General features: G+C 43.3%; 1 long non-coding RNA gene across 1 annotated transcript in view; it reads left to right on the forward strand.

Annotated features, from left to right (window-relative positions):
• Positions 1-7,176: 7,176 nt before the first annotated feature.
• LOC311521321 overlaps positions 7,177-22,516 on the forward strand; it is a 121,565-nt gene continuing 106,225 nt past the window's right edge. Inside the window, exon 1 of the long non-coding RNA XR_014711853.1 lies at positions 7,177-7,583. This is a non-coding gene — a long non-coding RNA (uncharacterized lncRNA). The remainder of the gene's footprint in view (positions 7,584-22,516) is intronic.

Below are 22,516 nucleotides of genomic sequence, written 5' to 3' on the forward strand. Positions count from 1 at the left end.
GCCGCTGAAGAGGAATCAGTTTGAATGCGTACCTTTCTGTAGTGGCGGTAAAAAGTCTCCTCAGGAACGGCCCTGAGAGTGCAGGATGGCTGGAGTGGCAGTGGCTGAATGTTTTTGCATTGACAGTGTGTAACGCTTGTTGTCATGAAAGATCCCAGGGCACTTTGGAAGCTATGGACTCTATTGTCTGAGGTACTGAGCATCCCCTGGGGTGTGGTGGGTGCCTTCAACCCCCAGCATGTTCATGGCATGACAGGGCAGTACTTGTTCAATCAAAACTGCAGCCCTTATTGAGTAATGTGTAAAGTCTGCAAGAGTTATCTCTATATACACACAGGAGTAACATCAGCAACCTATTAGTGGAAAGGGGCTAATATAGGCCCAGACTTTTAAAGGTATTTAGGCATTGCAATTCTAAGCACAGGCATACCTAAATACCTCTAAAAACATGCAGTGACATCATGCAACAGGTTTAGGAGAAGAGATGAAGGAGAACACCACACCTGTAGGTGGAATGTGATTACCCAACCTGGATTTTAGCCTGGGCATTAGGGCTACCACTCCTACTTGTGCAAAAAGTAGCATAGGATCTTTAGATAGGGATAAGTAACCAGCTGGTATATGTAGCTATAAAATTGCAATGTCTTTTTTGTGTGTGCTGCACACACCTTGACGTTTCTCCCTGTGTGCAGAGTCCGGCAGCCATTTTGTTCTCAGAGTGGCTGCAGTCTGTAACACAGGAGAAACACACACTGTATTCTCTCTATGGGCTTTTTCTCTTATTCTTCTTGTTGTTTTCTCTAACTTCAAAAGTATACTGGAAGCATGTTTTTTCTCCTAGCACAGGAACGCACAAAAGTCAATGCCCTTTATTTGTTGTCTAATCTAAAACCTGGCACTTCCAGAAGCTTAGTTCTCCCAGCAACAGGGGCTTTGCTCTGACTAAGTACTGAACCAACGAGTGACCTGATGAATCACTAGGACAGCAGCCTTGGATTTTCCTTGGCAGTCTGTCACCCAAGCGCTGGCCAGACTCAAGGCCTCTTACCTTGTGAAAAGTGTCTGAATTCACATCCCAAAGCTTCCTGTGTTTCCCTGTTGTAATCACAGCTGAAGCTCATGCTTCCTGCTGCTGTAACATCCTCACCCCCTTCTTCAAATTCTGCTTACCTGTTTCCGTTCTGTTAGAAATTCTGCTCTTTTTCCTTGAAGTGATAATTGCAATATCTCCTTAGCCACACTGAGGCAGAACCCACTGTCAGAGCTGACAAATCAATAGTCATTGTGAGATTCTTTACCCAGTACATGTTGCAGTTCTTAGGAGATCCATACATCAGACCTAATCCAGTGATCAAAGGGGTGCTACAGACTTTCTCTCTGATTCTAGCTGCTTTTTTTTTTTTAATAGAAGGAAGGGAATTGTGCTGGAAAACATCCCTTTCCTCATCTCCTCTCCACTTCCAGGGAAGTCTAGTAATTATCTGTGTACGCTGCAGGGAACAAACTACTTCTCACATACATGTTTCTGCTTTGCCTTCTCCCTTGTCCTCTCTTAACTCATGGGGAGTATCTCAACAATGAAGGGACTGCGTAAAAAGAAAAGGCCACATTTCTCATCCACTTGTTGCACATACGTCATCAGGTCCTCTTTTGAATTGCTTGGTTGCCCACTCTTGCCATATGCATTCTACAGAGTGTGGAGCACGGGAAGGACTGAGGCAAAGGAGACCTCCTCACATAACTGCAAGTAGAGGTCGTGACTTCAGAGCACCTTCATTTATGTTATTTTCTCACAGGTATCTAAAGGGGCTCAAGAGACACTGTCCCAGATTGCCACAGAGCTTCCGTACTGCATAGAGTTGGATCCAGGACCTTTTCCCACTAAGTAACAAGGTAACATCTTAGAGGCTCAGACCACTGTCCTGAGTTCATATCCTCCTCCTCTTTCACTCTCTGCCTCCTGTCTAAACTTTCTCTGCAATTCTTTGCAGTTGGGGGTTTGTTGTTTTGTTGCGCTGCTCCAACTCCCTGGAATTCTTTGCCCTGCTTTTCCTCCTTTCTCCATGGAGGATCCTACCATGTTTTGAGGGAGATAAAACAGGAATTAGTGTTGAGTGGACCTTTTGTCCCTCCCAGTTTCTGATCTCACTATCAGAGTGGGATGGGAAATGGTTTCTGAAATTTCAAAAATGTTTCCCATTCTGCATTGGAATGCAACTAAGACCTCTCAAAAATTTCATGAAAAATGAGGTCAAGGAAGTGTGAGAGAACCACACCAGAATAGCCAACAGCCCATGATTAGGGCCCTCACCTGGGATCTGAGGGCCCTAACCACTGAGCCATTGGTTATTGTGGGATGGATCTCTCTCTGTTTTTGACCAGAAATTCCATCTGAAACCTGAGCAAGCTTCCTAAAACCCCATGAAGTCTGAGATCCTCATTGTAATTCTGTGAACCAGGAATTGAAATTTCATGAGGAAACCAGATCCCTACAGCATTAAAAAACCCATAAAAACATAAACACGAATACAAATAAGCCCAAATATTAAGACTAATACAAACAGAAGATCCCCAGGGATGGGCAAGCCATCTTTAGCTTCATTCCTCGCCCTACATCTCTCCTTTTCAGTTTGTGACAGGCTTTCTCTTTGATGCTATATACCAGGGGTGCTACATTAGAAGAATACTGTATGGAGGAAAAACAACTTGCACAAAGCACAAATTACTACTGTGGTGGGTTTGACTCATCTGTATGACTAATGGAATACACTGCAATTACTGTCGCAGTTTCAGAAGGACGTCTCTTAACATTTTAACATCTGTTTGAGAGAGAGAGAGAGAAAGAGAACATTAAAAGTAACATCTTGCGTGTGCAGAAAAATGAAGCTAACTGTTGACAATGTGGAAACTGGAACTGACAAAATAAAACACAGCTGCTATAGTTGCAATCAGCTGTGTGCATATATGCATATAATCCAGAACTGTTCAGCAGAGGAAAAAAATAGGGTCATCCTTTCCCAGCTATAATACCCAAGGGGCAGAAAATGCTATTGGCCCTCATAGCTTAATGTTTGTTCTCCCTCTACCCTGTTATTATCATTTGTTGAGTTTTCAGTGTCGTTTTCAAGTGCGTATAAGCTCTTTACACCGCACAAAGGAATAGCTTGACTTTTCCCATCCCTGAAATGCAGCCATCTCTCTGGTAGTAAAACGCGTAGACACTGTAAGCTCAGCAGCCACATAACACAGGAAGTGAAGGATTTTTGTATCCATTTAAAGTAACAGGAGAATTTTAATTAGGCAGGATGTAGTTATTCCAATTAGAATTTGGCGAGGACACTGAGGGAGATATCCCTACCCTTGGGAAAACTTTCAGTGGATTCTTGAGTGATCGGAAGTGAGGGGCTCTTGGAAAGGTGGAATTCAAGATTTATCATTGATATAAAGCTGTAGGTGCCAGCTAGTAATGTTTTTATGTTTTTTGTTGTGCTTTGCTGTTATGCCATTTCCACTCATTAAAGGATGTATTGAAAATCCCAGACAAAGTGTTATGGAACATTGTAATTATAACACATGGTCTTACACAATATTTAATGCAGCATTTTGCAATTATGGCAACGCTTTTCTTACCACAAACATCAGAGCCTTCCCTTGGGCCCAAGTATTATCTTCAAAGGACTCCTCTAGGAAATTCACCTCTGTTTGCACCACTTATATACCCTGGTAACAGGCTGTTTTGTGGCCTGATTCTCCAGTCTTTTATGCCAGCTGTACTCCACTGACTTCAATAAAGCTACTCTGGATTCACAGCACTGTACGTGAAGAGAATCAGGCTCACTGCAGATGAAAAAGCAGACTGCATTATGGGATACAGTACAAGACAGAATGTCCATCCCACTCCAAAGATGTGCTCAGGCATTTCAGTGAAAATGAGAAATCTGGGTTGCACTGTTTGGTTCTTTCATGTGGCCTATAACAGACTCCCCAGTAATAGGATTTACTGTTTTATGGAAAGAAGAAATCCCCTTGAGAAAATGTTTAAAAAACAAATCAACTGCCAGGGTACCATTTTAATTCTGGGTATTGGAAGCTGAGGGACACATCCTAACCCAGTTTTAAGGGGAACATAAAATGGCTGCATAAATTACCTTTTGCAATGAGCCAACAGATCTTCAGGACGATTGGTTCTTGTGTGTTAAAAAACAGAGAGGCTATACAATTGGGTGTTCCAGAACAGCTCACACAATTGAGTTCTTTGCTCTGCGCCCTGGACAGATCTGTAGAGTCTGACCTTCCCTTTGCATGAAGGTTAGGGTTCTAGGCCTGCAGTTACCCTTCACCATCAGTGCTGAGGAGTCCTAGCCATCAACTGCCTGGGTGAGTCAGGTCCCATCTTCTACATCTGAATTGTCATGGGGTTTGGAGAGTAGTAGCTTTAGTCAGATGGCCGTCTCTGGATAGCAGGTGCATTTTGGAGCTGTTGGCCTTGGCCAATGTCACATCAGGACTCACAACCCATTCAGTCTTCCTAGCTGCCAGTCACCTGGAAAGTAACTCAGCCCTTGCGTTATTGGGATCTCATCCCAGAGGTTTCCAAGTGCCATAAGTAAATACATGGACTCCTTGGGAGTGGGAGGGGTTTGGCAGTTAGATAGGATCAGAGCCTGGCTACCTCTGGTCTTGGAGAAGGCCCTGAGGGTATGATTTGCCTCCTTGGCTGCTGTCATGAGATGGGTTTAGAGGTCCTAAGGCAGGCACCTTTGGAGCCCATACTGGAGCCTACAGAGGACCACAGTGGTCAGAGACAAAGCCTGTTAGCTCTTTGCAGTCTCTGAATTCCTCCAGGATTCTGTCCAAAGGGCAACTCTAACCACGTTTCTGATGGAGTACCCAAAAAGTACCCAACCCAGGCCCAATGGAACCCTGAGTTTGAGGTTATCCATTTCTAATTAAAAACCTATTTTGTGCATTTGGTATCAAAATAAGAATAAATCACTTGAACTGTGAGGGAGGGTGGAGAAAGGGGATGTGGTGGTTTGGGTTTTTTAGAGAGCACTGTAGGTCAGGTAGCCTGGGCAGTGGTGTCAGTCGCACGGCTGAGCCAGGCAGAGTACGAACTCACCTGAAACCATTGGATAGGTTCTCTGCCTGGCTCAGCCATGCCTTTGATGCTGCTACCCAGCCTACACCAGCTACGCTGCTTTTATGCTCCTGCTAGCTCAGTGAGAGCTAGCACCAGTATGTTCACATGAGAAGGAGAATCACACCCCGAGCTCATGGTGTAGATGTAGCCAAAGGCTCACGGAAAGGGAGGTCACATACAGGATGAGTGATCAGGGCAATGGTAGGCACATAGTTTATTAGGTATGTTTGTTACTGTATTTAGCATTAAAAGCTAAATTCCCTTTCTCCACCCTCTCTCCACAATTCAAATGATTTATTATTATTTTGACAGTGAGACGCAGCACAGACTAGACACAGCCTTTATAGGCATCGCCTTTGTCTGTGTACAATAGATTGTGTGCTTTTTGGGACAGTGGCTGTGCCTTCCTGAGTATTTGGAAAATGCCTCATGGATCAGAGCCAGGGGTCGAGCACACCCCAGCAGTTTGGAAAGTCGGCACCTGTGGCCTGAGACACAAAGATGTGATTCCAAACTTCTACAAAGTTCATGGTGTTTGGATCTGGAGGTTTTCATTCAGGCCTGTAGTGAGGAGGCATGGCCTTCCTCAGAGACAGACCAGGAGGGACCACAACCCACCCTTTGGGTTGCAGAGTCAGGAAAGCCACACCCACCATGCTGGAAGCCAAGGGGTGGGACAGGAAGCAGAAGTACAAAAGGCAGGTCTTGTAGCTCAGCTGGGCTGGAGCTACTGAGGGAGACAGACGTTTCTCTGCAACTGCTGGAGCAGGATGTCGAGGAAGCTTTTGGGGCTGCTGCCTGAGGACTGGACAGAGCTTCCAGGGCTGCCACCTGACCGAGACACTGACGAGTGGCTGGGGCTACTGGTGACCACTGATCCTGGGGAGACGGAGGACCACTACTGCATGGAGGTACCAAACCCTGGGGAGGTAGGAAGTAGCTCAGGGCAAATTAGACAACAGTTTGGTTGGGCCTTAGTCTGATACTAGGTCAGCATATTGCAGGTGGATCCCTGCTGACCCAGTGGCAGACCATTCCACCACTGTTAGGGCCTGGGGCTGGGACCCGGTGGAGTAGGGTGTGCCCAGGTCCCTCCACCCCCGTCACCCCATTCTTGGGGTGTCAGCCTCCCTGGATTAGGCCAGAAGGCCTGTGTTTGATGCTCATCCCTGCCTGAGCCCTAGCCTGCTGAGTGCTCAGCCCGGCCTGAGCCCCTAACTGCTTGCTGCCCTACCCTGACTGACAACGTTACTGTGTCCTGATTGCAGTAACTGCTGCTGCACCCTGACTAAGGGCTGGGGTTCATAGACTCACTGTTGCCCAGCTTGGATCAAGTGGACTGAGCTCTAAAGACTGCTAATTCCCCACTAATTAATTGCAGTGCTAAGGGCCCAACAGCGAGGAGGTGTGGCCTCCCTCAGAGACAGACCAGCAGGGACGGCCACACAGAATTGCACAGCCCATCACTAATACCTTGGTTGTGCAAGCCACTGCTGGAAATAGTGCATGTGTGTATGAGAGAAAGAGGAAATATGACCCAATTTTGACACCCTTACTCATGTTGTACAGTACCTTGTTCTCTGAGCAGTCCCACTAAAATCAATGGCTGTTTAGAGAGGAAGGTACTCCTCACGTTACCGCAAGAGTAGTTTGCTCCTATTATTATTTGTTTGTATTACCATAGTGCCTGTAAGTCCCAGTCATGGGCCAGGACCCCACTATGCTAGGCACAGAACAAATAAATGCTCCGTGTGCCAAGGAGCTTACACTCTACTTCCGGGGGCTGCACCTCTGAGGAAATGCATCCCAGAATCTAGCCCAACATAGGCACCATTTCTGACAATTTCCTGTTCTTTCCCAAAAGCTAGGTACTTTGTTGTTAGTTAGTTATTATTTTAATCTTGAGTTGCACATAGAAAATCTGTACTTAGTGTTGGTTTAACCTCGGAAGGGTCAGTTTGGTTCAGGGACACAATACATCTATAATTTAAAACGGTCTGTAGTGGAGATCACTAGGCTGGGTTGCCCTTCAACTTCTCTGTTTACAGACATACTGTGTTGGAGGACAACAGGATGGAAACTGGAGTCCAGAGAATTCTCTTGTGTTATTAAGCACTGAAGAGATGTCAGACTTCAGTGAGAGACGAAATATGAGATCCAGATATCCTGCCGAGAGTAAAAGGCAAAAGAAAAAAATATTGAGGCTAAGGAGTCAAACAGTAAAAAGGCAGAGGCAAGTGAGCACAGATAAAGAGCAGGATAAAGACAAAGTGTTTATAAAGCAGCAGAAGAAGGGGATTTGGTTGGATAATGCAACCCAAGAGTGGAGATGCACATTCCTTTCCCAGGATTGCAAACATCTGGAAACGTGCCTCCTTTATGGCCAGTGCAGCTCAGATGTAACCAGCAGGGTTTGAAGAACTCCAACCCCAAACCATTTGTGAGTAATGATGTTTAAATTAATCTGTTTACTTTTAAAGGACTATATTAAGAAGACCCTGTTCCCTTCCCCCCCATCAATGAATTAACCAATTGGTGATTAAGTGGTTAATGTTTGTAGAGACCTTTGGAGCTGGAAAGCCCGGTATAACTTGCTCAGGTTTGTTTGTATGTATTTGTTTCATTATGATGTAGCATGTAATTGTACACTGATACGGCACATGAAAATCCCACATGTGGGAAGTAATAATGCAGAGCGATGGCACAGCAAGCTGAGGGGGAGGGAAGGACATGAGGAAATAAATCCCAAAGTTAAGAAAAGCATTTTTGATTACTGCGATCTCCCCTGAGTCTGGGATCAGCTAATCCAATGTTTTACAACTAACAGGCCAGATTCATCTCTGCATTACATGGTGCAGCCCTGTTTACTTCAGTGAAAGAGAGGGAAGGGTTTGGCTCAGTTAGAGCTTCTGCTATTGAACTACCCATTTTTCTCAAGTCCAAACAAAGAGGCAGCTAGTGTGCACCGTACACTGAGCAGTCTGGCACATCTCCAGCCATGTGACAAAGGATACTAAAGAAGGTGAAGTGCTTGAAACTCCCTCATTCACCCCTCAACAAACATCATTGCTCAGAGCTCTGCCCTGGTTTCCCACTCACTTGTGGGTGCGAGTCAAGGTGTCGGCAATTATTATCATTTATTTGTACGATGGTCGCACATAGAGGTCCCATCAACAATCAGGGCTCCATTTGCTTAATACTGAACACACACATGCTATTGAAAAGACAGTCTCTCCCCCCCACCCCCCGAAGAGCGTGCAATTTAAGCAAGGGTCTTTCAAAGCCCTCACCAATGTGAGACCTTGTTATCAGAGAGACCGGCTATTGCCTGGGAGGATTGGGTTTGCATTGGCTGAAATTCTATTTAGATCTGTTCGTAGGGTGAATTTTTCTAATGCTGGCAGCAGGGCTTCCTCTGTTGAGTCCGTTTCCCCCCTCCCGCCCCACGGACACTTTTGAAATCCACTCCCCTTGGTGTTCCTCCTGAGCCTAGGTTTGGAGTAAGGCTTGATTTTGGTTTAGTATTTGGTTGGTGGATAGTTTGTTTTGGAAATATTTAATTTTTCTATCATGTCTACTCAGGTGAGTAAGAGCTGGCAGGCCAAACTCTTAATTTGGTTCTTTTTAGATTAATTTTTGCTCTGTTGAGGCATGTGGACGGCACAGCAGTGACCATTAGAAAGCTGTTATTAGGGGAGCTTTTACCATGTGTGTTCAAATCTTCTTTTGCATACCTTGCACCTCATCTGTTTCAGTCAATACATACATTAAAATAATGGAGGGGAGAAAATTTCAGTAGGAGAACCCCCTAGTGTCTATATTCATTTCATTTTATGCTTGAGTTGTTCTACAAGATAGACTCTTGATTTGTGATCTATTACAACTTTAATATAATTCTTTAATGCCCCAGTTAATATCACCTGATTCTTCATTTTTTGAACAATTAATGTGAGAGCAAGTACCAGGCATTAAATGAGCAGCGTACACTCTCTGGGTGCTGGTTTGTTAGCTGGAAACAAAGTGTGTTTTGGCTTTATGTGGGGATGGGTTGAAAGATTGGCACACCTGCTCAGCCCTAATTAGAAACAGTCTCAGTCTACAAAGTTGAGATTTGTGTATCAGCAGATGAACAGAGCTATTCAGAGCCAAAATACAGCCTGGCTGTATGCAGATGCATCGGGACATATGGAGGAATCAGTCTAGATCATGAAACCAAGTATGGGGATGTGAAAGCAGGTCCCATGGGACCACCACTCCTTAGACTCTGAGATTACTCATCCAAGCAGGTAAGAGGGAAGTGAGTGGGAATGGACTGGGAGTGGGCAAAACTCTCACACTGGTCTTTCTCCCCACCCTAATATGTACAAGCCAACACAGCTGGGCCTTTGTGTGTGTGTGTGGGGGGGGGTAATTTGTTACTAATGGGCAAATTACTAATGTAATGGGCAGTAACAGACTATTTCCTCCTGGGGCAGTGTGGAGCAGGGAAGGAATGGTGGATTAGAGAATCCTGCTCACACAGAGGGTCATTACACAGGGTTGAGCCTAATGGCACAATCTAAGCCTCACTGAATAATAATAGTCTAATAGGAAAATCACCTGTCCCCCAATGAGTTTTAAGATGTTATGATACAAGTGTGGAAATATGCTGATTGTTATTTTTAAAGAGTGGCATCCTGCTGCAAAAGATGGCAGGTCAGTCTGAATTAAATCCAGAAGTCCTCACTTAGGAGCAGATTCTGAAGCAGTGGGAATATCTGAGTGAGGGGTCAGAATCTCTCACATGTTTTGCTCCCATTGATTTAGATGCTTATTTCAGCAACACACTCAAATTTCAAACACCACATGACGTTCAAAAACTGTAGCTGAATAATCTCCAATAGCAAAAATCATGGTGAGTTCACGGACACTCTGTTAACAGAGGAGAACTCCAAATTCATCAGATAAATCGGCAATTATGAATTATTCACTTTGCTTTGTTAAGCATGCTGGTGAACCCTAGGGTTGTGGACTGTGACTGGATGAGAAAATTACAGCCAGAAGGCAAAGAAAATACCAGCCCTTTTCAGAACAGCTCATGCCCAACTAATGGACTTAAGGGAAAAAACAGTTTGAAATTTAAAAATAACAAAACAACCCGCAGTAAATAAAAAGAGATTAAAACAAGGGAATGCATCAAGGTGCACATGCTTTGTCCATGGTACAGGAAGAGTCAGTATGCATAGAGCCAGTTACATACAATAGTTATATATTTTTCTCATGTTTTCTCTATGAGTAGGAATATAAGGCTTTTAAGGAGTTTTCTCTCTAGACAAATGTTATTTGGCCCTAACTCTGCAAGCTGCTCCATAGGCCCTTGCACCCATGAGGAGTGTCAGACTTTAATGGGGCTCCTTGCAGTGGGTCTGCCTAAACATAGTAACCTGTAAGGTTGGCGTTTTAGAGCTCAGCCATACAAAACCCCCAGTCAGAACTCTGAGAATCTGCTTGCGTGTTCCTTTCTTAAGATCCCACACTTTAAAGGCCCCATGTCACAGTCATTGTTCTCCATCCAAGGAGAGGAAGACAAGACTCTCATAAGATCTTTCTCCTGTCGCCCAAAAGGGGCCACTATTAAGTTACATGGGCCTTTCCCCCTTTGTCAAGAGGCTGGGTGTGTTATCTCCACAGCAGTCTCACCTTCTGTCATCAGTGTCCAAGACTGAAAACTGCCAGTGTGGCCCAGTAGAGCACTGTCACTGGGCTATTAAGTTGACAAGACCTAACACACTTAAACTACTCTACTGAGTCAGACCAATAGTTCATGTAGTCCAGTGTCCTGTCTTCCAACAGTGGCCAGTGTCAGATGCTTCATAGGGAATGAACAGAACAGGGCAGTTATCGAGTGATCCACCCCTGTCGTCCAGTCCGACCTTCTGGCAATTGGGATTTTAGGGATACCCAGAGCATGGGGTTGCATCCCTGGCCACCTTGGCTGATAGCCATTGATGGACGTATCCTCCAGGAACTTATCTAATTCTTTTTTTAACCCAGTTACACTTTTGGCCTTCACGACATCCCCTGGCAACAAGTTCCACAGGTTGACTGTGCGTTGTGTGAAGAAATACTTCCTTATGTTTGTTTTAAACCTGCTGTTTTAAACCTATTAATTTCATCAGGTGACCCTGGGTTCTTGTGGTATTTAAAGGGGTAAATAAAACTTCTTTATTCCTCTTTACTTTCTCCACACCATTCATGATTTTATAGACTTCTATCATAACCCCCTTAGTCATCTCTTTTCTAAGATGAACAGTCCCACTCTTTTTAATCTCTCCTCAGATGGAAGATGTTCTATACCCCTAATCATTTTTGTTGCCTTCCTTTGTCTGTCTGTACTTTTCCCAGTTCTAATATATCATTTTTGAGAATGGGCTATCAGAACTGCATGGAGTATGCAAGGTGTGTGCATATCATGGATTTATATAGTGGAATTATAACATGTTCACAATGATGTCAGATGAAACACAAAATCCTATGAAGAGCTCATAAAAACTTTTGCAAAGGTGCTTGTTATAGTTGCCATTGCTAAGAAAGGGAACCAGAAATATACAGCTTGTGACAGAAAATAATGAATTGTCTATAACTGTGAAATGTTGCTCTTACAAGGAGCTGAGCAGACTAGCAAGTGTAAAAGGGTATAGAAAAAAATTACAATGGCATTGTTGGTGTTGAAGGATAAACTGCTTTGTATAGTGACGCTCATGTTACAATGTCAATTGGTTGAGGTGTTTTGTAGTGAATTGTATGATGAAGAAAGAGCTATGATTCAAAAGCTGTCATCAAAAGGAACCTCTGCTCTGTATAAATATTGCACCAGTCACCTGCTTTAATAGGATGCAAACAACATTGTCATGTACCAGATGAGACAGGTCGCAAGTCAACCTGTCATATACTAGGCCAATTGAATTGATTTGTGTTTGCTTTTTGGTTTTGTTTCTAAATGGTTCACCTGGAAAATATGAAGACACAGTGGCTCCAGAATTCTGCCGTGAATGCTGGCTTTCACAGCCTCATCTCTGCAGTAAGGTCTGTCACTCCTGCGGAAAGTGGGACAGACATGTCAGTACATGTGCCAGTTTACTGTGGGGCGGGGGAAATATTTTCAGCAGTTTAAAAGTAATACAATATTCTGCTTGGGGAGAAAAACTACCGAGCACAGAGATGCAAATGCTGGTCTTGGTCTTTGAGTGAATTGCATAGAAGAGAATACAGCCAATGCTAAAGAGTGATTGGGAGAGGAGAAAATCAACACACAAAACGAATCCAGCAAAATTTGCCTTTGTGTTACTTCCATGAAGAGGCAAAGGAAGCTCTTGGTTTGATGTAGTTTTACATATTGATCTGAAAGGAACAGATCCAAAAACTACTGAAGTGAATAGAAAGAGTTAATAGGTCTTTGAATCAGGCCCAAAGTCAAAAGCAGAAGTGTGAGAGTAGAATTTTGGGGGACCGCTCAGATTCACGTTGTTGTACCTTGATGCCTAGCTCTAGAATGTTTTCCTAGAGGCCTCACTTTGGAAGGGGCTGAATGAGGTTTGGGAAAAAGCCTATACAATTAGAAATCTCTTCCATGATTAAAACAAGGTAGGCGTGTGTATGTTTGTCTGTGTTTTCCAAAAAATGATTTTAAATTTGTGTGTGTTTGTGTGTGAATTGGCAGAGCAGAAGACAGGAATTTCTCTGTTCTAATCCTGGCTCTGCCAGAGACATACTATGTGCGGTCTTGGAGAACTATTTTCTTGCTGTTTCTCCATCTGTTATATGGGGATAATACTTAGGGCCAGTCTAATTACTGCATTACATCGGCGCAGCTGTGCCATTGTAGCACATCCAGTGAAGACGTGCTATGCCAATGGGAGATCACTCTCCCATCAGTATAATTACTGCACCTCAACAAGAGGCAGAAGCTATGTCAGCAGGAGAGTGTCTTCTGCTGACATAGTGCAGTTTGGACACCGCTTTAAGTCAAGGTAACTTACATCGGTCAGGGCTGTGCCTTTTTCACACCCCTGAGCGACATAAGTTACATCAACTTAAGTGGTAGTGTAGACAAACCCCAATTTAGTCCTTCTCTCCTGTGAAATAGGTTAATGAAGAATTAAGTATTGTTATTATTTAGAAGCAAGAGAAAGAGGATTGGAGACCATGTCAAAGAATTAATTATACTATGTTGTAGGCTTGTGGCCGGACTGCTATAGTTAAGGATCTAATGGCATTTATATTCTAAGCTCTCATTTTCATGGGTATAGATCTTTTTAAACCAAGCCATTTTCTTTGCCTGCACCTCCCACTTTCTTTGGATGATGCCTCTGGCTCAAACAGAGGATAACAACAATCTAGCATTGCCTCCAAAGAATATGGCTTCTTAATGGTGATGATGGAATCTCCCATCGTGAGGAATAAGAACTGTAGACCTGCACAGAGTGTTGTTTTAAGCGGTACTAGGTTGTGCGTGACTAGTCACACTCTCTTCTCCTTGTTGGCCATTTTGTCCACTGATTTCAGAAGTTTGCAGTGAGGGGGCTGACAAACAAAGATGCAGCACTTTGTGAGGTGCAGGAGAGACAATCGAGACAACCGCAAGCAGAACCCATTGAAAGCCAAGGTGACCATAGCCCAGTGCCTGGGCTGTGCAGCAGTGCTGAAGTTTACTCACTAATGCAAATGCAGAGTGAAGCAGAAAGTGGCTGCTCCAACAAAGTCTGTGAGTGGCTAGTGGGTCGGACAGGCCTGGTTTGAATGCAGAGCCTTCTTCTAGAGAGGCTAAGGAGTCTAGTCTTACCCCAACAATGAACTGTTTTATGTCTGGTCCCTACCCTTTGACATTTCTGGCTGGGGTGCCCTTACCAGGAGTTAAATTTCTGCTGGCACAGCTCTGTGGGTCACTGGAACTCACAAGCTACCCCATCCCATCAAGGTGAAGCTCCCAGGAAAGGAGCTTCTTAGTAGACACTGATCAATAGGTGAGACATGTGGATGTCTGCTGTGAAGCACCTAAATAGATGGTTATATATTTATATGTTGACAATAGAAGGTAGTCTGCCTGAATGGAGCCTTACAAACTATAGGCAGGAGGGAGAGGAGAGTCTTTCAGGCAGTCAGGCTTACCACACCCCTGCACAGCTGCCACAACTTCCAGTCATGCACCAGCAACAAAATCAGGCCCAGCTATAAAGGAAGGAGACCAGAGAGGGAGCAATATCTTCATTTTGTCCATAAGATGGACTTGTTATACCGTGTAAACCAGGACAAACAGATGCAGGAGATGCGGGTGCAATTACTAGTTCCCCAGGTGTATTAGAGCGAACACATGCATCTAGCATGCACAGTGCCATGTGCAGGACACCTTGGAAACGATAAGACACAGTCTAAGATCCTGGCCCAATACTTTTGGCCAGGTGTCCATAAAGAAGTTAAGAATATCTGTGCATTATGTCTCGAATGCCAATTACTGGCCTCCACAAGAGTCCTATGGACTCCATTAGCACCACTTCTCTTGGTAGATTTCAGAGTAACAGCCGTGTTAGTCTGTATTCGCAAAAAGAAAAGGAGTACTTGTGGCACCTTAGAGACTAACCAATTTATTTGAGCATGAGCTTTCGTGAGCTACAGCTCACTTCATCGGATGCATACCGTGGAAACTGCAGCAGACTTTATATACACACAGAGAATATGAAACAATACCTCCTCCCACCCCACTGTCCTGCTGGTAATAGCTTATCTAAAGTGATCAAGTTGGGCCATTTCCAGCACAAATCCAGGTTTTCTCACCCTCCACCCCACCACACAAATTCACTCTCCTGCTGGTGATAGCCCATCCAAAGTGACAACTCTCTACACAATGTGCATGATAATCAAGTTGGGCCATTTCCTGCACAAATCCAGGTTCTCTCACCCCCTCACCCCCCTCCCAAAAACCACACACACAAACTCACTATCCTGCTGGTAATAGCTCATCCAAAGTGACCACTCTCCAAGTTTAAATCCAAGTTAAACCAGAACATCTGGGGGGGGGGTAGGAAAAAACAAGGGGAAATAGGCTACCTTGCATAATGACTTAGCCACTCCCAGTCTCTATTTAAGCCTAAATTAATAGTATCCATTTGCAAATGAATTCCAATTCAGCAGTTTCTCGCTGGAGTCTGGATTTGAAGTTTTTTTGTTTTAAGATAGCGACCTTCATGTCTGTGATTGCGTGACCAGAGAGATTGAAGTGTTCTCCGACTGGTTTATGAATGTTATAATTCTTGACATCTGATTTGTGTCCATTTATTCTTTTACGTAGAGACTGTCCAGTTTGACCAATGTAAATGGCAGAGGGGCATTGCTGGCACATGATGGCATATATCACATTGGTGGATGTGCAGGTGAACGAGCCTCTGATAGTGTGGCTGATGTTATTAGGCCCTGTGATGGTGTCCCCTGAATAGATATGTGGACACAGTTGGCAACGGGCTTTGTTGCAAGGATAAGTTCCTGGGTTAGTGGTTCTGTTGTGTAGTATGTGGTTGTTGGTGAGTATTTGCTTCAGGTTGCGGGGCTGTCTGTAGGCAAGGACTGGCCTGTCTCCCAAGATTTGTGAGAGTGTTGGGTCATCCTTCAAGATAGGTTGTAGATCCTTAATAATGCGTTGGAGGGGTTTTAGTTTTAGTTGGGGGCTGAAGGTGACGGCTAGTGGCATTCTGTTATTTTCTTTTGTTAGGCCTTTGTAGGGAGAGTGGTCACTTTGGATGGGCTATCACCAGCAGGATAGTGAGTTTGTGTGGTGGGGTGGAGGGTGAGAAAACCTGGATTTGTGCTGGAAATGGCCCAACTTGATCACTTTAGATAAGCTATTACCAGCAGGACAGTGGGGTGGGAGGAGGTATTGTTTCATATTCTCTGTGTGTATATAAAGTCTGCTGCAGTTTCCACGGTGTGCATCCGATGAAGTGAGCTGTAGCTCACGAAAGCTCATGCTCAAATAAATTGGTTAGTCTCTAAAGTGCCACAAGTACTCCTTCTCTTGGTAGAGATCACCTTTGAATTACTAGGAATTGACCTTCTAGGCCTTTTAGAGAAGAGCACCTCTGAACACCAGCATATATGTGCTATCGTGGAAACTATACCGCTCCAGTCAACGAATGCGAAGACTATCGCAAATGAGCTGCTGAAAGTCATCATGTAGGCAGGGATTCTCAAAGAGATCCTGATTGACCTGGGAACAAATTTCACATCCCAGCTGATGAGAGAGGTCTGTGGCCTACTGAAAGTCAAAGCGTTATGCATCTGTGTACCATCCACAGATGGATGGCCTAGTGGAAAAATTCAATCAGATGCTAAAGAGAATGCCCAAGAAATTTTTAACCCAGGACCTTTGATACTGGGACCTACTAATCCTGGCACTGCTCTTTACCAGTAGGGAAGTACCGCAAAATTTTTGACAGCCTTTTCACTATTCGAGCTACTATACAGGCGACAGTCAAGAGGCATACCAGGCGTGGTACAGGAGACAAAGAAAAGTTAGTCTCCAAGAGCTGAAAACATTGTACAATATGTCTTAATGTTATGCAAGAGACTAGTTTAGAACTAAAGACATCTTAAATCCTTTAACTTTGGAGTTGTTACTATAATTCTGTAAAATGTAATTACTTAGTCCACCACTGAAGTACAGCCACCTCTGAGCGGAAATACAGTAGCTGTTTAGCAGCAAACAGCAATATGCAACACTTTAACAGGGCAAGAAGTGAAGAATACATTTTTTCTAATGGAAACTAGAAGGGGAATTTAGACAAGAAAAAGAGGACAAAGGGACAAAAGTGAGGGGGAAAAATGAACCCCAACTACTCTTCCCTACAATTAATTTACTCAAATATTTGAAAATTTCTCATGTACATTGATTTTTATTTATGCATGAAATTCCATGACATTTATTACAATGCTGTGAATTGAAAAATGGATAGTTTGCATTGCTCTGAGGCATTATATATATGCTGGGGGGAATTTAGTTCTAACCTGCTTGCAGCTCGGATCCTTTTTTATTTATTTTTTTTTTTTGCAGTAGGATAATAATAATAGTGTCAAGGACACCATTCAAGCTGATGCCTGGAGAGCTATTCAGTATAGACCTATTTACGGCTATTATAAAATGCCTGTGGATAGTTCAACGACCGATTTTCAAGAGTCTTTTTCTACTGTTTGAAGGATCAGGAAAATCTATCAAGCTGAAGAAATTAAGCTATTTTTCTTCAGGGGAAGAGAAACAGAGTAGGGAGCTTCTTACATTAAAATGCTGCTGTAGATTCAAGATGGATGAAAAATTGGTCTGCATAATAATCAGTCCGGAGATAAATTTTTAAAAGGCTTAAAACTGCTCTTCACCGATATTGCTATACTGTGTGGAATTTAAGGCAATCTTCTTGCTGGGATTTGGTTTATAAAGGCAGACTATCACTCTTTCTTCTCCAGGTGATTGTCAGCACGTTTTGTTTTCTCCCACTGTGTTTCTTATCCAAAATGACAGTAAGAAATAGCAGGTTAGTGAGATACATGCAAATTTAGGCTTAGCTTTGAGCTATCACCTAGGAGTGATAGAGCCAAGTACTGTACTGTGAAATTCCTCATGAACAATAGGCCATACTGCATATTATACTTTTTAGATTCAATCAAATACAGTTCATATTCAGCAAACAGGATGAAGTCTGCCACCCAGTCACGGTAATGAGATATGATCTGGGATGTCATAGGAAGGATTACATTAATCCAGCAGCAATAGATTATATGGCATATGATACAGGTATGAGGTAATGCAATGATCAGAATGAAACCTAATCTTTGTATGTCTGTGAAACTTAAAAAAGGAAAAGGGAAAAAAAAAAGAAATAACAAATAGGAAAGGAGTGTTACAATGACAGCAAGGGGGCTAATGTAAAACCACCACAGCAGGAAGATTCACTTAAGGCTGCTGCCCTGTTTTAACTCCTTTCTTTGTGCTTAGCTACTGTACTATAGCAATATCTGCAAGAGAGGTCAGGCATTCTAAATACCTAAATTCCCCCTGCGGTTTCAACTGAAGATGGTATTTGTCACTGCCTGTGTTGTGTGTGATGTTCTACAGACACCAGATTCCACCCCACTGATTCCTGGATGTATGATGCACCGGAGTAAAAAGTGCTGCCATTTTGATGGTGTGGGTCTAATTACCTGGCAAGAGGAAGAAAGGTTATATCTGAAAAACCACAGGTTGGCGAGCCTGCAACAACAGACTTCCCATGTTTAGCATTAAAAGGTCAACATTTGTGAACAGTGAACCCTCTTATCCCACAGCCCACTCCCACCAGAGTACGTATCCTGGTTTTCCATTGTAACAATAGGGTTTCACCCTGCAGTCTCTTTCAAAGTTGGTATCCTGTTGGTTTGACTCCTGCTTTCACATCTCGGAAGGATGACTGTTCCTTGCAAAGCATAAAGGTTCCTTTGTTGCCATAGATGTGAAAGTCAAGATGGTCCACAGCTTTTCTATTCACTCCCATGTTGTTATTGCAGTACTCCCTGCTGAAAGCTTCCTGATTACTCTGACTACACCGATACAGTGAGAACTCTGTAAATTAGTCTCTGTGTTGTAATGATTCTATGGCCATACAGGACTTCCCGATCATAATTCATGGAGTCATTGTGTCTAAATGGCTTCACTCCTGCCCTGCCACTGTTGCCTTGGCTCCCAGCTCCTGCCAGGGGATGGGCTTCCATTTGCCTGGGCAAGCTCCACCCAGGTAGTCCATTTTTCTGCTCCAGCCCATCTGATGGAGAGAAGGGGGCTTGGTGTCCTGGATGATGGAGTCCAAGGAGTGACCTTATGCTGTTCTGAGTTGGGGCTAAAATTCAGTGTTTTCCACTCTGAAAACACAACCCACTGCAGAGCTAAAGGAGAATCTCTGTTAGCTGTAGTAATATTAGAGCTCATATCCTGGGTAATAGAGGGCAACATAGTCACAGAGACTTGAGCAGGTCTGACATTCCTCCCAGTAGAGAGAGACACACCTGAACTGTTGAAATGTCTACTCTGGTTTGCTACAAGGATAAAGTATTAAACAGACCTTTGATTAAATGAGCACTGTCAGACAGTATTTAGGGAGTCTTCAAGCTGTAGCATTATGGCTCTGATCCAATACTACCTTTAGTGAAGCCATTTACACCTGCGAGTGCAAAATATGGCCAACTCAGACCAGTAGCGTTTTCTCCTCACTGTGCTCAGGGAAGTGGACAATCAGACTATCGATACTTGGTACTTACAACACTTTCATCACAACACTCCTCTGTAGAGGGGAGATACTGTTATCCTCATTTTACAGATGGGGTAGTGAGACTCAGAGGCTAAGTGACTTGGCCAAGCTCACACAGGAAGTCTCTGGCAGAGGAGGGATTTGAATCTGCCTTTCCCAGGTCCCAGGCTAATACCCTAGCCACTGGATCATCATTTCTTTTGCTTAGAGTGAACTTACCACTGTACTTAAAACTGTACCTTCCTTATGTTGCTGTTATTAATCATCTCTAGTATGGCATTGTTCGTTGCTCTGTACAAAGTTGCATCCATGGCAAGCCTTGTAGCACATATCAGTGACTCCTGTAAATAGGTGGATCATCCCTCCCTAGCGCTAAGACTTCTGGCTGAGATTCATCGCAAGGCTGGGATTTGTCCTAAGAGAGTGGAAAGTGAATGGAAGTTGGGTGCCTACCTCCCTTAAGCCCCTTTGAAAATCCCATCGCTGTCATTCTCTCTGCTCAGCATTCCTTTATGCCATGCTGTTGCTCATTCTGTTTAAGATTTGCCTGCATTTTCCTAATTTTTTTGTTTTCCTCCTGAGGTTGTATTTGTGCTGTCAGTTGTTAAATGTACCCGACGTGCTTTGTTTGGAAGTATCATTTAAAAGGCTCATTTTAGAAAAATGCGCCGTTTGAAGAATGTGCGTTAATTACTTGCATGATAAAAGTCGATCAATAAGCTAAACAAACAAATCTCTCTCTGTTCAAATGGGCTCCTGTCACAATTTTGTTATCAAATGGTTGCCCTCCTGCCATCCTGAATCCATAAATGGAAGCCCATTTTCTTTTCCAGTGCCTTCAGTTATATTTAATTGAGTGGGAAAAGACATTTATTTTTCCCCCTCAAAAGATGCCAAATCCCTTCTGTGCATAACCACAAAAAAAGCATCATCTCTGTGTCTTTTTGTGCAAGACGGGGCCTCCATTCTTTGGCTGACTCTTGCTCTTTCAGCATATTTCACAGCTATCCTTCTTGCTAGTGTGCTGCAGAGGCAGGTGAGCCAGCAGGGACATACCCTGCCCTCCTCCCCCTCGTCCAGCAGATGTATCTGTCAAGGAGAAGACCACAACATAGTATTTAGTTTGAAATGATCTAATAATATTTCCTTGCTCACATTTATACTGCGTCCGACTTCCATTTTACTTTTACGACGCACGGGGTCCCAATTGATGTGGATAGATGAGCACAATGCCACCAAATCATAAATTTGCTGCATCCATTATTAAATGTGCCTCTCTTGCTGCTGCTTAGAAAAATCTCAGTACATTTTATTTCTTGTATGGAGAGGAAGCCCTGAGAGCCACTGGGACCCAGGGGGCAGTTACACAGTGTGGAGCCAGAAGAGCTCTCCTTTGCTAGGTAGTTTAAATAACCTTCAAGTGGATGTTACCTGAATGTTGTCATTTGAACTGCTTATCTCTGTTAAAACAAATACAAGATTATTCTGCATTAACCTCTCAGCTCACAGTTATGTTTTGGACCATTAGGGAAGAATACTGTTGTATTTTTTTTAATAAAGGCATTTATCATAGCTCTACCACTTGATCATCATCACAGCGTGATCATTTTTCTTTTGTAACCATCAACACTCTCCCTTCCAAAGACCTGTAAATGTCATGCTCATTCTTCAGGGAGGAATATGAGGGGCTGTTCTGCTGCTGATCCCCATTCCACCAAAAGCCATTGGGAAGGAGATGCTGATACAGAAGGATTTTCTAAAGCACTCCATGTTGACTGAACTCTGCTTCCATTGAAGTCCATGGTAAAACTCCCAGCACCTGTCAGCTGGTCAATGGAGATACTCTTATTTCTACCAGCTGAGGATCTGGCCACCACTTACTTCCATAGAAGCAGAGTTAGGCCAATGCTGATCACTTTGGGGAAGCCCACCTCAGATGGCTTTCATCCCATCTCTTGGACTCAAGTGTGTCACATCTGCAATACACCTGAGGTTTCCCCATCTAGAGAATGAGGGTCCTTAAGTTATTGCCCAAATTAGGTTTTCTGTACTGCAGCAAATAGCGCTGGTGCCTACAACCATGTCTTCTGCTGGGATGCAGTCAAAGAACAGTCAGGATGGGTCAGTTCTTGGCAAATGCACTTTTTAGATGATTAAAATGTTACTTGCAGTGGTGTTGGTAATTTGATAGGTGGCACTTACTGGGCAGTGGGAGGAAGTTACCTGCCTCTGTGATGTGCCAATACCACAGTAAGGAGCCAGGAGACTTAATACAAAAAAATTGTGGTCACTCAAGATCACAGGGCACTTTCTGCTAGAATGAGGATATTCAACACTATAACTTGGCTAAATTACAATTTAGGTAATTGCATTCTGTCTACCTACATTTCCCCTGGACATTTAACTGGATGTGGTATTTGTCTTCACTTCCAGTCCTCAATTTTTGTGTAATGTTAGCACAGGCTGTTAAACAGTTAATGTGTTCTTCCCCAGAAGGAGTGCTTCACTGATAGGACAAGTGATCTCTACATCATTAAGTTTGTAAAGTATATAGAATGAAAGGTGCTAAATAAGTGCAATGCTAGAATAATAATAATAACAATTATCCTTTATGATTTGTATTTTATTTAGGATTATAAGACAGTAGGGCTAGTTAAAAATCTTTCTTTTGGGGAACAATTCTTTTTAAATATTTTTTTAAATTTTGGATATTATTTGCAACTAGATTTTGGCATTCTGGGCTCATTTCTTCTTAGCTTTAAACCTAGGTGTTGGTCGCAATTTGCCTTTTTTGTGCTTATGAGAGGTAGCACTGCACAGGTTATTGATTGTCTCTCTCTTAAAATCAACAGTATGTACAATGTGAATATGAATAAATAATGAATTGTTGATGGACAGGATTTGGATCTGCAGCGTGCTGTTTGGATAACATTTTTTATTTTAAACATTAGCCTTTGTGTGTGCCACTTTTGCATTTTATTTTCTGCTGCTGAGAATATTGTTTCCCGTTAGACTGTGCGGAAACATTTTCAAGGCATTCCTGTGGGACAATAACTTGGATGGTGAATTTCCA

This window comes from Lepidochelys olivacea (genome assembly GCF_965140295.1).
Source record: "Lepidochelys olivacea isolate rLepOli2 genome assembly, chromosome: 5".
In the NCBI taxonomy this organism is placed as follows: Eukaryota; Metazoa; Chordata; order Testudines; family Cheloniidae; genus Lepidochelys; species Lepidochelys olivacea.